We start from the raw sequence: 14,709 nt of genomic DNA on the forward strand, positions 1-14,709 counted from the left end.
ATAATTGGCATCACATAGATTTGACTAGCCAGCTCTAAATTAACATCATGCTTTTGCGAACTTAAACATAACATTAATATTTTTAGTATTTCCTTTGAAAATTGGAACTGCTAGGAGCAATTAAAACATATAGTATTATTGCCTATTTTGAGCAAAGAAATTGCTGGAAAATATTAACCAAATTAAGGTTGGTTTGTAATATAACCATCATTAAATTTTAAATAGCTGTAAATTATTAACATACACCGTGTGCGTGTGTATCCTCTCTCAACACGCTTGCGTGCATATCTCTACAGTTGTTGCATGCATGGCTGGATTTTGCTCTTCTTTTAGCAGTATAAATAAATAAACAAACTTCCCAGCTAGCTGGTTCACAGCTAATTTTGCCTCCACCATTGAGTTAGGCGCCTGGTGGCAGTTTCAAATGGAATATAAATAAGCATCCTCCGCTCAAAGCCTGATAAGAAACTTGTTGCTTCATTATCGTTGTGTTTCCCATTAATTTGATTAGCTTCATGATGAAAATAATGAATTCTATAAATTGGGCCTCATAATTTTCTTTTCTTTTGTGTCATTTCCTTCTAGTGAATGACTCCCATGTTGCATCTGATCTTGGACCCTTCAAATCTGATATTTCTATTCCCGCTCTATTCGTGTTTGGAGACTCTTGGGTGGATAATGGAAATGGAAAATATATGGGTAATCCAAATCCATCTTCTGCATATGGTGTGGATTTTAAAGTAGATAATCAGAGCAGAGCCTCCAATGGAAAAACTATGGCAGATTTTATTGGTAAGAATAAAAACACAGACAAACCCTGCAATTTTGATAGAATATTATGCATGGTATGAAAATTCTATAATGCATTCTAGATGTCATGCCTTTTTTTTTTTTTCAAAATTTAGTGTGTTTTTGAAAATTTTATTGAGTTTTTCACCATATTTCATACAAACACCAAATTAACGAAATTCTAGAATTTTAAAGGAAGGCACAGCAACAAAATGTTAAAGGTGATCAAAATTATACAATTAACAGGAAACCTTGCCTAAAAGTTTATAAGTGATCAAGGAATATCAATTATTTTAAATCTAAATACATGTTTAAATTGCATGAAGATGCACGATCCATTAATTTTCTTTAGACTAGAAATTATTTAATAAAAGGGGATTATAATTTCATATAATCTATTATTTATCTTTGGATTGTTAACATTAATTGCAGCTCAAATTTTTGGATTACCATTTCTTCTTCCTTTTTTGAGCTTGAAGAAATCGGAAAGCATTCAAGCATACTTTAAAAAACATAAGTTCATTGTATAGAAAATATTTTTTAAAAAAACACCCCAATTATCATTCCATCTATTATCATTATATTATCCAAATATGAGAGAGGATACATCAAATCAATGTTGTATTGAGATTGCATTAATGTTTGTGTGAAATTTATAAGGAATTTCATTGTATATTTAGAACATGTTTGGAAACACGGCACTGCATTCCTAAAAAATTTTAATTTTTTTCTGTTAAAATTTAATATGGTTTGTACGTTTTAAATCGTTTTGATGTGATTTTTAAAAAATAAAAAAACATCATTGGCATGCATTTCGGTATAAAAAATTATTTGAAAAGCAACCGATACCACACTGCCAAGCACCCTCTTAGAACAACTCGCAACTCGAAGGTTTTGGAAAGCATGCCAGCAGCTTATTTGGCTTTAGTGAAAGATACCAATAATTGATCAATTACTTTATAATCAAGAGAGATGCAATTTCCTAGCAAAGATTTCTACATCCCTAAGGTACTTTAATCTCATACATCAAATAAAACATTAACCAAAACAATGGGACTTTAGCATTACTTGAACTTTTCTTCATGATTTGTTAATGAAGCAAAGCTATACTACATAATAGGCTTTGAAAACTTACTCTTACAAAGCTAATATATACTTCATGCATAATAGGCTTTGAAAACTTACTCTTACAAAGCTAACTTCATACATAATAGGCTTTGAAAACTTACTCTTACAAAGCTAATATATACTTCAATCCCGTTCCGTTTGAAGATTTGTACAAAAATTCAGTAGAGCATTTTTTGCAGGAAGCATTATAAACATAAAACAGCAGCTTTAAGTTGGTTCAACCATGATTTCAAGCCAAGAAGCAAAAATTTAAAAACGATCACATAAAAACAGATAGTTTTTTGCTCGCTGCTAAAGGAAAATAAAAAATTTAGCAGCTCATCTTTCACGGTTGTGCTTGGTGGCAGGCGCTCTCCTACAAAAGAAAGATTCCACCATGTTAAAAACACAATTAGTTAACTAAACAGTGAGCAAAATTGTGTAAAGCTAATGGGTCGTGGAAGGCAGGCAAAGCAACATATCATGAAGAGGTGAAATGATGGCAGTAAAGCTATAGTCCTCTGGGCTGCAAAGATCTTGCCTAAGGTTCCTAGCTCCTAGATTAATACATGAAGTTCTTGGGAACTTTGATCAAAGCAAAGCTTAGTATTCCATTCACCTTCATATATATCCCAAAAAAAATCTGTAAACACCTCAAAACCCCCTAATACCAGTATTTAAATTACGATCAAACACCATTAATTAACCGAATTAACAATGAATGAATACCCATCAGAATATGAAGGAAAATAATATAAATAAAGAATTAAAGAGAAAATTTTAAAGATTTGCACTTACATTCCGAGGTCACACAGCAAGTGATTTGCTGGCCTTTATTGAGGTATTGCTCCGGGTCTAAATCCTTCTTCTCGCAATTGAGAAACTCTTCAATACAAATAATCTTATATTATTCTCATGATCATTTAGACGAAATAATTGATTAGACATAATTAATAGCATCTATAAAAGCCAAGGACGAAATCCATAAAAACATGAAATGCACAAACATAAAGACAACACTACCATAACCTCTTTCATCCACCAGTCACCCAAACATCATTTAATTAGCATGTCTTTCCTTAAGAGCATCAAGAATCCAAAAAAAGGACTTAAAAGCTCAACATACAGCAATAATAAAATCCAAAGAACAGCTTGAAAATAAACGCCTCTCTCTCAAATCCTTGTCAAACACCTTGTGTGCATCGTGTGAAGACAGTCCAAACTAATTAGAGCACTTAACTAAACCTATCACCTGCCTCCTAAGAAAGCTTCACATGACGTAAGCTTTCTCGGTCCAAGCTTGCATTTGAGGCCATATAAAACTTAAAACTATGAGTGTTGTAACACACCATAATCATTCGAGAGAGCATGCATTCACACACCATAATCATTCGAGAGAGCATGCATTCACACACCATAATCATTCGAGAGAGCATGCATTCCAACCAGAAAAGAACAAAAAGGCTCCCTCAACTTTTATAAGTAGGAAAACTTATTCTAAGCCTTGAAATCCTTGTAAAACAATTCAAAGCAAGAGAGGCAACAATAAAGAGATTCAAGATTTCAAGGATCGGAAAAAAGTATCGAAGCGCAAGACACGGCCAAGAAACAGGAAAAAAGAACAACAAAGCCAGGGGAAAAAGCAAAACAACCTGGAAAAAGACGAGTGACAACAAACAGGAAAAAAAAAATGCAAGCAGACCTGTCCAGGAAAAGGGACTCCAATTTGCAGGAGAAGAAAATCAATCAGAGTCAGAAGACAGCAAAGAAAATTAAGGGATGCTAAAGAATTGGATTACTGCCCCCCAATAATGAAAACCAAAGAGATGAGCAGGAAGATAAGAACAGAAACAAACTTGGATAAACAGACATAGCGGAGGTAGGGGTCCCGACCAAGTGGAGGAGCTCCTCAGGTGCACCTTTCTTTCAGACAGCGCAGCAAAGAAAAACATTTGAGTTGGTAAAAAAAATTGGAAGCGAACCTGTAAAAAACAGTCGCATATGAAGCAACGGAAGAAAGGAAGCAGTCTTGGCCAAAGGCTGAAGTTCTCAAGCAGCAGATCAAAGGATGTTAGTATGTTCTCTCTCAGTAAGTGGCAAAAACATAGTAGGGAAATAAAAAAATGAAGGAACTCGACTGGAGAAACAATCTCAAATGACACAGCAAAGCAAAAGGAATCGACATTAATGCAGCGTAGGAGCAACCAAGCTGTAGATTAACAGCTTGTCATGATACTCTCTTTCAGAAAGCGCATCAAAATAAGAATCAAATGGCGAAAAAATTAAAGAAAAAAACTAACCTGAGAAGAAACAGTTGCAAGCACAACGATGAAGTAATCTGCAGCAGTCCTAACCAAGGTTGAAGTTCTGCTCCTTGCAGGTAAGAGGGTGTCATTCTACCCTGTCTCAGTAAGAATTTAAAAAATCAAAATCAAATTTTTAAAAAAAGGAAAGACATTAAACTGGAAGAACTGGTGCGAAAGTAACAGTGGAGTAAAAGCCTTGACGCAGCACAACAGTTCTCACGCTGCAGGCAAACATGCCATTAGTGTGTGCTATTTCGACACCCATTGGACATGACATTAATCCAAGAACACAATATATCTCCTAATCCAATGCTCTAATTTGGTAATGCCATGATTCTGAAAGCCAACAAAAAAAGAAATAAACATGGAAAGTAATGAGAAAAGGTCCTTACACTTTGTCAGGACTGCGAGCAACGATAAGAAGACCATGTCACTGTCTTTGCAGCTTCCAAAGAGAATGTAAGCACAACGAAACACAACCCTGCAAAAACAAAAATAAAGATAGCAAGCAAAACCTGAGTCTATTTTTATCCAGCCTGGAGATTTTTAAAAAAGCAATGAAACAGACTCATATGTTGCTGGCTGCGTTGCATTGTTTGTAAGCCATGGCCGAGAAGGAAAAAAGAGCATCGGGTTCAATCGAAGGAAGAACACACGGGAATTGTAGAAGAACAGCTCAACTAGAACTCTTCAATAACAGCAGCAGGTTCCTGAAATAAAGAAGATAATGTTAACAACAGAAGATAAGATAACAAGCCATTGTTGCAAGACAGCAACTAACTACTAGGTTTAAAAGGGGGGAAATTCAAATTAAGGGAAATAATTGAGTAAACGGTGCGTTTTAGAGTAAGTCATTTAGTAAAAAAACGATGTGTTTATAGAGTTTATATTTCAGTTATAAATCTGTTATAAGTCACATGAAAAGAAAAGAAGGCACGAGCTAGTTGTTAGGTACGATTGTATATATATATGTGGCATTCTGTTGCAACAGAGGCAGGCATGAAATAACATTGAACTGATCCCTTTTCTTTCGGTGATTCTTTCCTCATACCATCTCTGTGTATTCCTTCCCATCGTCTTTCCTTCTTCCATCTTCTTCTTCTTTCCTTCTTCTGCTACTCCTACTCTACTCTACCTCCTATTAGTCAAGTCAGTTGCTCCAAGTGGTATCAGAGCCACATCTTCAGACTCAAATGCCTCTTGAAACAAGATCTCAAGATGCTAGGAGGGTGGATGAAACCACCCTGCTGGAGCAACCCAAGGCATATGATCACATCCAACAACAACTTGTTGATACTAGGGCTGATGCTAATATACGTTTCAGAGAACTTAGAGAAGCTATGAATGCTCTTGTTTCTCGTGTGGACACCGCATTGCAGAAGACCCAGCTCTCTTCAGGGGAGTGCAGCTTACCCCAGGCCCCTCAGTTCCCCACCACAAGGACTTCTCCGGCTCAATTCAACTGGGCTAATGAAGGTACACCTCCTCAATATCACTTACATAGACCAAAACGAGAGTTTCCTATTTTTGAGGGAGAGGATATCCTTAAATGGATTTATAAGTGTAATCAGTACTTTGATGTGGAAGGAATTGCTGAGCAAGACAAGTTCAAACTAGCTTCCTATTATCTAGATGGCATGGCTTTATGTTGGCACGGCTTTATGTTGGCACCAAAATTACATGAGAAGCTTGGGAGGGCAGTCAGTATCCTGGTTAGAATATGTAGAGTCTCTATGCTGCAGGTTCGAGGGAGACAAGAATCCTTTAGAAGAACTCATTGAACTCAAACAGAAAAATGACTTAGAAACCTATATCAAGGTGTTGCGATGTCGCGGTCGCACAAATTAATTACCCTAGCTTCAAACACAAAAGATAGTATAGAGCAAGCAAGGGGTCGATCCCACGAGGAAGTTTCAAGTCAGATTTTTATGTTGTACGTTATGTAATTGGAGGCATTTGGTTTGTGATTTTCTAAACTATAGCAGCAATTAAACTAGCAAACACAATCAATTAAAACCAAAACTTATCAAGAAAACAAAATCTTGGTCGCAAGCACACATCCAGCAATGAAAATTAGAACCGATCCTTGAAATGAAAATTGTAGTTTATGTTCTGAAATTTTATCTTTTCTTAACGTTGATTAATTAATGGATCTACCGTATAACTAATCCTAACCAACAAACAATCAAAGTGTCCGCACTAATGATTCAATTTAATGGTAGCTTAAGAACTAGATAATTTCATCAAGATTAACATACAAGTTGTCCGCAGCTTGTGTCACTTTGTTCAAATGTTCTCCCTAAGTTCAATAACGTAGTTCCGCCACAATTATCAAGCTTAGTTGCTTCACAAGTTCATATATCACAACTCCGGTTTTGATATTAAACTTAGCAATAGATTGTTCACAACAATAACTTAGAGTCCGCTCTAGCAATCATCAACAACAATCATAGGAAATATGCATAGGAAAACAATCATACTCATTCATAACATAAACTGAAAATAAAAGGAAGAATAAATCTCACGGTTCTTGAAATCCGAAGGTTTGTTGTGTCCTTGCAACCAAGAAAAGAGTTTAGCCTTGCATAACTATTGAACAACTACTTCTAAAGAATGAAAAGAGCATGATTTTTGGGTTTGTAGAGGAGAGAATTTATGTTTATTCTCTGCTGGCTGCTGCCTCCTTCTGCTCTCCCTCTTTTCTGCTAGCTGCTGCCCCTTCTCTCTTTCTTTTTATATGCTAAGAAACCCTAGTCTCTATTTTACAAAATAGTCATTCCTTAAGTTGACAGTTTACATTTAAGTACTTCAATAACTATTTTTCCTAAAAAGGAGAAATAGCCTTGCATGCAATCTTCAAACTCTGACTTAGAGGAGCTAAATTGCTGATATAAAAACTTGGATGTCGGTTTAGATGCTTCGGAATGTAATTTGGACTCGTTTCTTCACGAAACCTGTTTGTTGGCAGAATTCAGTTGTCATTTTTGGAAAATCATATCTCCCTCATATGACATCTTTTTTGGCTGAAATTTGGAGCGTGGATAGGTCTTTGAATTAGGAATCCAAAACAATTAAGTTTGCATCAATTGGACTTCTGTAGCTCCAGATATTAAATTTTTAATGGCCAAAGGTCAACACTGGCAGAATGCGAGATTTGACTTTGCAAGATTTGATTTCCATGATCTTTCTCCTTTTATTTTTCTTGCATTACATTTCCAGAAAGGCATGGATGTTAGCTTTTTAGTTCCACTGGAATCACTTCATTTCGATCTCTAGAACTCACGCTCTGCATAAAACATCAACTGAACGTCAAATCTGCTAATTACCTCCAGTTTACTCCTTTTTGCATCTTTCATGCAAAAATGCCTTCAAAACATAAAACAAAGAATATCAAGGCATTTTATATATAAAACATGGACAAAACATTAGGTAAATATGGGTGAAACTATCGTATAATATTGTTACATCAAATACCCCCACACTTAGCTCTTGCTCGTCCTCGAGAAAGGATAAATAAAATCAAATTGAAAAAAAAAACTATGAACAATCTCTTAATCTCCCATCAATGTCCAAGAATATATGCATTATAAACAAGAATACAATCATGAAGGATAAATAGTATAATTCTCATGAATTCATTTACATGCAAACTTCAAAACTCAATCAATCGTCGGGATTTAAATGAAATCTATGTCATGCTAAAGTGATAGGTCCTCTCATTGATATACACTTCAACACTCATGTGTTTAGGGTTTATGTGTTTAAATCTCTCAAATTCAATCAAAGAGTATGTTCTACCATAAGTTTGCATTTCAATTTCATCTCCATTAGCAACTTATTACAAGTACTACATGAATCAAAAGGTCTTATTTTCCGGTTGTAATGGGGCTAAGGTTAAGGTGAGGTAAAAGAAAGTAAAAGGAAAGGTTCAAACCAAAGAAAGTAGAGCATTCTGAAAAATGATATTTCAAACAAGATATTCCATCAAAGCACATAAATTTTTCATCTTTAATCACCAGTGCTTAACTTCTTTTGATTTCAAGCTCTTTCAACATAAAATCTTAAGAACATAAAGGAACACTTCTTTCTTTTTTCTTTCTTTTTTTTCTCTTTTTCTTTTTTTTCTCTTTTTTTTTTACCTTTGGCAACTTTGCCCATCTTTTCATCAAGCATCACTTCTTCTTTCTTTTCACATAATTTCCAACCATAATTCCATGAGATATCATAAGTATATGCTCTACTAATCCTTGGCCAGGGGAAAAGGAAAACATATAAAAAGGTAAAGCTTATACATGGATAAAGTAAAGAAAAGATAAACAAGCTCAAAAGGGACTCACTAAGGATAATATGCTTTAGGTTGACTTTTTGGTTCAAGTGATTAAAATTCCTAATGCCTTTACCATCTTCATGTATATTTGTAATGGAATATAATCTCAATAAGAAATGAAGCAAGTTCTAGAGATACATATCATTGAAAGAATGCACACTCAAAGAATATAATGTTGAAGGCTTAAAAGCTTGCATTGGTATAACACTATAAGGCAACATGGCATATTCTCAAAGTCAATCCCTAAACCAATTAAACCTTAAAATTTGCATGCATACTTCTTCATTTGATTTATATCTTCATCTATCTCAATTAATTCTCATACATAATACTCATATTCTCAAAAACCAATGGGAGTTAAAAAGATCAAACACAAATTTGTTTGTTTTTTTTTTAAAGAACAACAAAGAAAACTAAAATTCTCCCAATACCCCCACACTTAAAACACAACATTGTCCTCAATGTTGAAATAAAAGCAAAGGAACATAAGAGAATGACAGAAAATAAATTAAAATGTGAAAAAATAAAAGATAAGGAAAAAGAAAGCAAATCTGATTTTTTTTTTGTTGGGTTGCCTCCCAGTAAGCACTTTTGTTTTATGTCATTGGCTTGACATGTGGCATGCTCATTCTTCATAGATTGGTTCAGCTAACTCTACAGAAGCGGTGAGTTTTGCCTTCCAACCTTCATAGAAAGGTTTCAAATGATGCCCATTTACCTTGAGTACTTTGTTGGTTTCTAAACTTATAATTTCAACTGCACCATAAGGAAAAATATTAGAAACAACAAAGGGTTCAATCCAACAAGAGCGCAATTTTCCAGGAAAAAGTTTCAAATGCGAATGATAAAGAAGGACTTTGTCTCCAACATGAAACTCCTTTCTTGTAAGCATTGGGTCATGAAGATTCTTAGTCTTTTCTTTGTAAATCCTTGCATTCTCGTAAGCATCATTTCGAATTTCTTCCAATGTAATTCCAATCTTTTTGGGCACCAAAAGGATAGGCGCCACCCATTCATTGTCCATAATGGGGTGAATGACTCCTGCATCATAGGGAACAATTTGCAAAGCTTGCAAAGCCAATGCTGATTCATGCATGTTTTGGGGAACACATATATGCCTGTCCATCTCTTCTATCTTGGTAAAATCATAGTCATAGCTCAAAGCTACGCTTAATCCATCCTCACTATCAAAATCACAAACTTGCTGCACACACTTATCAACTTGGTCATAACATGTTTTAGAATAAACATTGCTAGAAGGATATGTCATTGTATCATGAAAATTAAATTCAATTTTTTCATCTCTTACCTCCATAGACAAAGTATCCTTACCACAATCAATTTTTGTATTGGCAGTTTTCAAGAATGGTCTCCCAAACAATATAGGAGTGTTGTTTGATGAATCACAAGAATCATGTTCCATATCAAGAATATAAAAGTCGCATGGAATGACCAAACTATCAATCTTGACTAGGACATCTTCTATCACACCAAGTGGGTAAACAAAACTACGATCCGCAAGTTATATTACAATGCTAGTTTCATTCAAAGGCTCAAGACTAAGAGAATCATAAACATGTTTAGGCATAACACTAATGGATGCACCTAAATCACATAAGGCCCTTTTGAAACTAGCATTACCAATAACACATGGGATGGTAAACGCACCTGGGTCTTTTTGCTTCAAAGGCATATTCTTTTGAACAATAGCAGATACAACTTCACCCATACTTACCATTTCATGACCTTTTAGTTTGAAAGCTCTCTTGGTAGTACACAACTCCTTCAAGAATTTGGAATACTTGGGAATTTAATTGATAGCATCAAGCAAAGGAATGTTGAGTTCCACTTTCTTGAAAACCTCTAAAATCTCTTTTTCTTTGTCTTCTTTCTTTGACCTAGAAGCACTCACAGGAAAGGGTGGAATTGTTTTAAAACTGGAATTCATTGAGTGAGGAGTTACCTTTGGAGTGTTGGTCGTTGTTTTAGTTTGGGAAGGAGAAGGATGTTTCTTCTTTGTACTCAATTCGGTTTCTATCTCTTCTTCTTCCTCCATCTCAATATGTTTCGACCTTTGTCTTTCAAGTTCTTTCCCACTTCGCAACATCATTGCACTAACATTCTTTATTGGATTCAAAGCTTGGGAGGGCAATTTTCCATTCATTTGTGCTTTCAATTTCCCCACACTTGAAGCTACTTGCCCCATTTGCTTCTCCAAGTTGTGAATACTTAACCTTGTTTCCTGTTGAAAAGACATGACATTTTGTTGCAAGGTCACAGTGTTAGAAGCCAAAGTTTTCATCATCTCACGAAGATCATCACTGGATGACGACCCCATAACATTGGAGTTTGTGAATGGAGGGGGTTGTCTTGCTTGATGATTAGTACTTAAAAGTGCATTTTTATCAAGGTTTTATATCATCATTTTGCACTTGAAGTATCAATAACTCCTTAACTAAAGCATGTTTTATAATAACATATCTAATTACATAAGATACCTTTAATTTATGGTAAATGTTAATCTTAAATGCAGGCCTATCACATAAATGAAAGAATTGATTGATGAGTTGAAGTACTGAAATTGAAAGGACAAAAAGATGGCCAAAGAGATGCTGGTGCAGTCCAAATTGGAACACAGTTCGGTAATTGGGTCATATCTGGAGCTGTAGATCTTGGATTTAGGTCCATTTTATATGGATGGAAAGATAAGACATAGGCCTACAACTTTCATGTGGAGCCCAAGATTTAACAAGGCCGTTTTCAAGTCCAAATTGTAGCAACAACAAAGACGTCCGAATCTGTCCTGCAGCCCAGACACTGTTCAGTGTTCAGCCCATATCTCAAGTTCTAGAAGTCCAAATGATCTCAAATTTTTACCCTGGAAAGATGAGACAATTTCCTAGAACTTTCATGATTCAAGTTTGTTCAAATTATGACGTCATCAATGACGTTTTTGGCAGACAAGAAGATAAGAATTGTCACCAAGTCAAGATGTGGCCACCCACTCATCAATTAGTCAACAAATCAATAGTTCCGAATTTTGGCCTATAAAAGGAGGCATTTGCCATGTATTTAGGCATCTTAGTGTTCAGATCAAGATCATGCTCTTGCTCTCTCTTTATATTTTGTAATGCTTAAGTTTTGCTTATATTAATTTCTTGCTTATGCTTTTCATTTCCTTTCCTTGTTTCTTTATGTTTCTTTCTTTCATTATGTTTAACTAAGTTAATTATGTCAAGGTGAAAAGGGTACACTAATGGTGTAAAAATAAGTATAATATAAACTTAACATGGACCTTAATGTTGGATACTAACATGCTTTATATTTGTTATCTTGTTCACTTTTAATACTTTGCTTGTTAAATGGTTAATCTAGATTTATGTTGTATAACACTTGGTACAACAAATACTTGGCACTTTCATAGCCCATACTGTATGGTATAACCGACACCTAAGCTATGAAAGGAACTTGATTTGTTGTTAACATAAGTTATAATCATGGATGCCTGACAACATTTACAAGTATTAGCATTATTCGAATAAGATAACTAATGTAATCATGTTAACAATTTATAATCTAATTGGAACCTCCTTGTGTGTGGTTTCCAATTGAATAATAAGAGTTTGTAATATACTTGTTTGAAATACCATTAGTGGATCCTCTAACCTTGACATTTGTTGTTATCATTGTTTAATCCTACGTTAATCTTCCATCTCAAAAGTTCTCATCAACTTCTTCCTCTTCTTCTTCACTATTATTATTATCATCATCATTATTCTTGTTGTTGTTGTTATTGTTGTTGTTATTGTTACTTTTGTATTATTGTTATCTATAATTTATACATTTAACCTCCCTGTGGTTCGACCCCGGTCTTGCCGGGTTATTTATTACTTCGACACTCCTGCACTTGGGAAAAGACATCAATCTTTTGGTCGTGTCACTTGATAATTCTGTTAGGGCTAAAATCCATGGGGATGGAACTGTCGGGCTTGATTGCCTTGTTGGGATAGGTTGCCGTAGTGTAAGTTGGGATGATCTCTCCATTCGGGATTGTACGTGTTGGAAAAGGGATCATATTTATGTTGGGACTGTCCGTTGAATCCTCCATCAACTGCATAAACCTGTTCAATGTAATCTTCTTGCATTGTTGGGCACATATCTGAGGTATGTCCTTGTAAGGAACATATGCTACAAACTTTCACCTGCTGTACATTTCCACAAGCCAAAGAACGCACAAGAGAAGTAAGATCATTAACTTTATTTTCAAGGTTAGAAATACTTACCTTATTTACTCATTTGTTCACAAAGTCTCCATGCGTGCCAAATTGTTTCGAGTTGGCTGCCATGTTTGAGATTAATTGGCGTGCAGCCTCGGGTGTCTTATCTACCAATGCCCCTCCACTTGCAGCATCAATGATACTATGGTCAGTAGGCATCAATCCTTCATTGAAATATTGAATGAGCAGTTGATCGGGTATTTAATGATGAGGGCATTGAATGCACAGTTACTCAAATCTTTCCCAATACTCGGAAAGTGTCTCTCCATGAGATTGTCGAATCCCATATATTTCTTTCCTTATGTTGGCAACTCGAGATGCTGGGAAATACTTTTCGAGAAAAATCTTCTTCATGGCATTCCATGTCCCAATGGAACATGGGAGAATAGAGAAAAACCATGCCCTTGCTGCCTCTTTTAAAGAGAAAGGGAATGCTTTCAATTTAACATGTTCTTCATCAACTCCGATCGGTTTCATGCCAACACAAACCATATGGAACTCCTTGAGATGAGTATGAGGATCTTCTCCTGCAAGACCATTAAATGTTGGTAGCAAATGTATAAAACCAGATTTGAGCTCAAAGTTTACATTATTGTCGATGTTTATGCACAGTAGCTGATTTTCTACATTAGGAGCAGCAAGCTCCTTGAGTGTTTGTTGTCGTGCAACAGCCATGGTGTTGAGGCGAGCTTCCTTTCGTAACCTGCGTAAAGTTTTTTCTATTTCGAGATCCAACTGCACTTGACTTTGATTAGTAGAATGGGTTACTGGCATAAATCATTAAGAAAACTCAAAAGAAACCAACCACACAAGAGATCGAAAACAATGCAAATTGTACGAAAATCCTACAGTAGAAAACTAAAAATGCCTAAAAACACTAGAAAACAGCAGAATTTGGCCTCAATAGGGTGGGAATAGTGATTTATCACTAATCCTGTTCAGAACGTCGTTTTTCTTCAGGAAAAAAAGAAGACTAATACCTAATTCCATCAAAAACTCTGTTTTGAACAATACCGCTGCCACAAGTGAACAGTCCCGTCGCAAGCAAAAATTCTGTTTTTTTTTTAATCACAGCAAATAAAAATAACAGTACAAGCACAACAATCAACTAAAATTACCTCCCCGGCAACGGTGCTAAAATTTGTTGCGATGTCGTGGTCGCACAAATTAATTACCCTAGCTTCAAACACAAAAGATAGTATAGAGCAAGCAAGGGGTCGATACCACGAGGAAGTTTCAAGTCAGATTTTTATGTTGTACGTTATGTAATTGGAGGCATTTGGTTTGTGATTTTCTAAACTATAACAGCAATTAAACTAGCAAACACAATCAATTAAAACCAAAACTTATCAAGAAAACAAAATCTTGGTCGCAAGCACACATCCATCAATGAAAATTAGAATCGATCCTTGAAATGAAAATTGTAGTTTATGTTCTGAAATTTTATCTTTTCTTAACGTTGATTAATTAATGGATCCGCCGTATAACTAATCCTAACCAACAAACAATCAAAGTGTCCGCACTAATGATTCAATTTAATGGTAGCTTAAGAACTAGATAATTTCATCAAGATTAACATACAAGTTGTCCGCAGCTTGTGTCACTTTGTTCAAATGTTCTCCCTAAGTTCAATAACGTAGTTCCGCCACAATTATCAAGCTTAGTTGCTTCACAAGTTCATATATCACAACTCCGGTTTTGATATTAAACTTAGCAATAGATTGTTCACAACAATAACTTAGAGTCCGCTCTAGCAATCATCAACAACAATCATAGGAAATATGCATAGGAAAACAATCATACTCATTCATAACATAAACTGAAAATAAAAGGAAGAATAAATCTCACGGTTCTTGAAATCCGAAGGTTTGTTGTGTCCTTGCAACCAAGAAAAGAGTTTAGC

The 14,709-nt window shown here is 35.3% G+C and overlaps 1 long non-coding RNA gene and 1 other non-coding gene across 2 annotated transcripts; one reads left to right on the plus strand and one right to left on the minus strand.

The window, feature by feature from the left end:
• Window positions 1-2,686: 2,686 nt before the first annotated feature.
• On the minus strand, window positions 2,687-4,944 carry LOC133670777 (uncharacterized). The gene is made up of 3 exons (XR_009834163.1): window positions 4,595-4,944; window positions 4,197-4,297; window positions 2,687-2,781 (listed from the first exon to the last, which is right to left on the minus strand). It is a non-coding gene; the product is annotated as an uncharacterized LOC133670777 (long non-coding RNA).
• An 8,061-nt stretch (window positions 4,945-13,005) lies between these two features.
• On the plus strand, window positions 13,006-13,112 carry LOC133672213 (small nucleolar RNA R71). The gene has a single exon (XR_009834803.1). It is a non-coding gene; the product is annotated as a small nucleolar RNA R71 (small nucleolar RNA).
• The last annotated feature ends 1,597 nt before the right edge of the window (window positions 13,113-14,709 follow it).

The sequence above is a fragment of the Populus nigra genome, chromosome 13 (genome assembly GCF_951802175.1).
Source record: "Populus nigra chromosome 13, ddPopNigr1.1, whole genome shotgun sequence".
NCBI classification, from domain to species: Eukaryota; Viridiplantae; Streptophyta; class Magnoliopsida; order Malpighiales; family Salicaceae; genus Populus; species Populus nigra.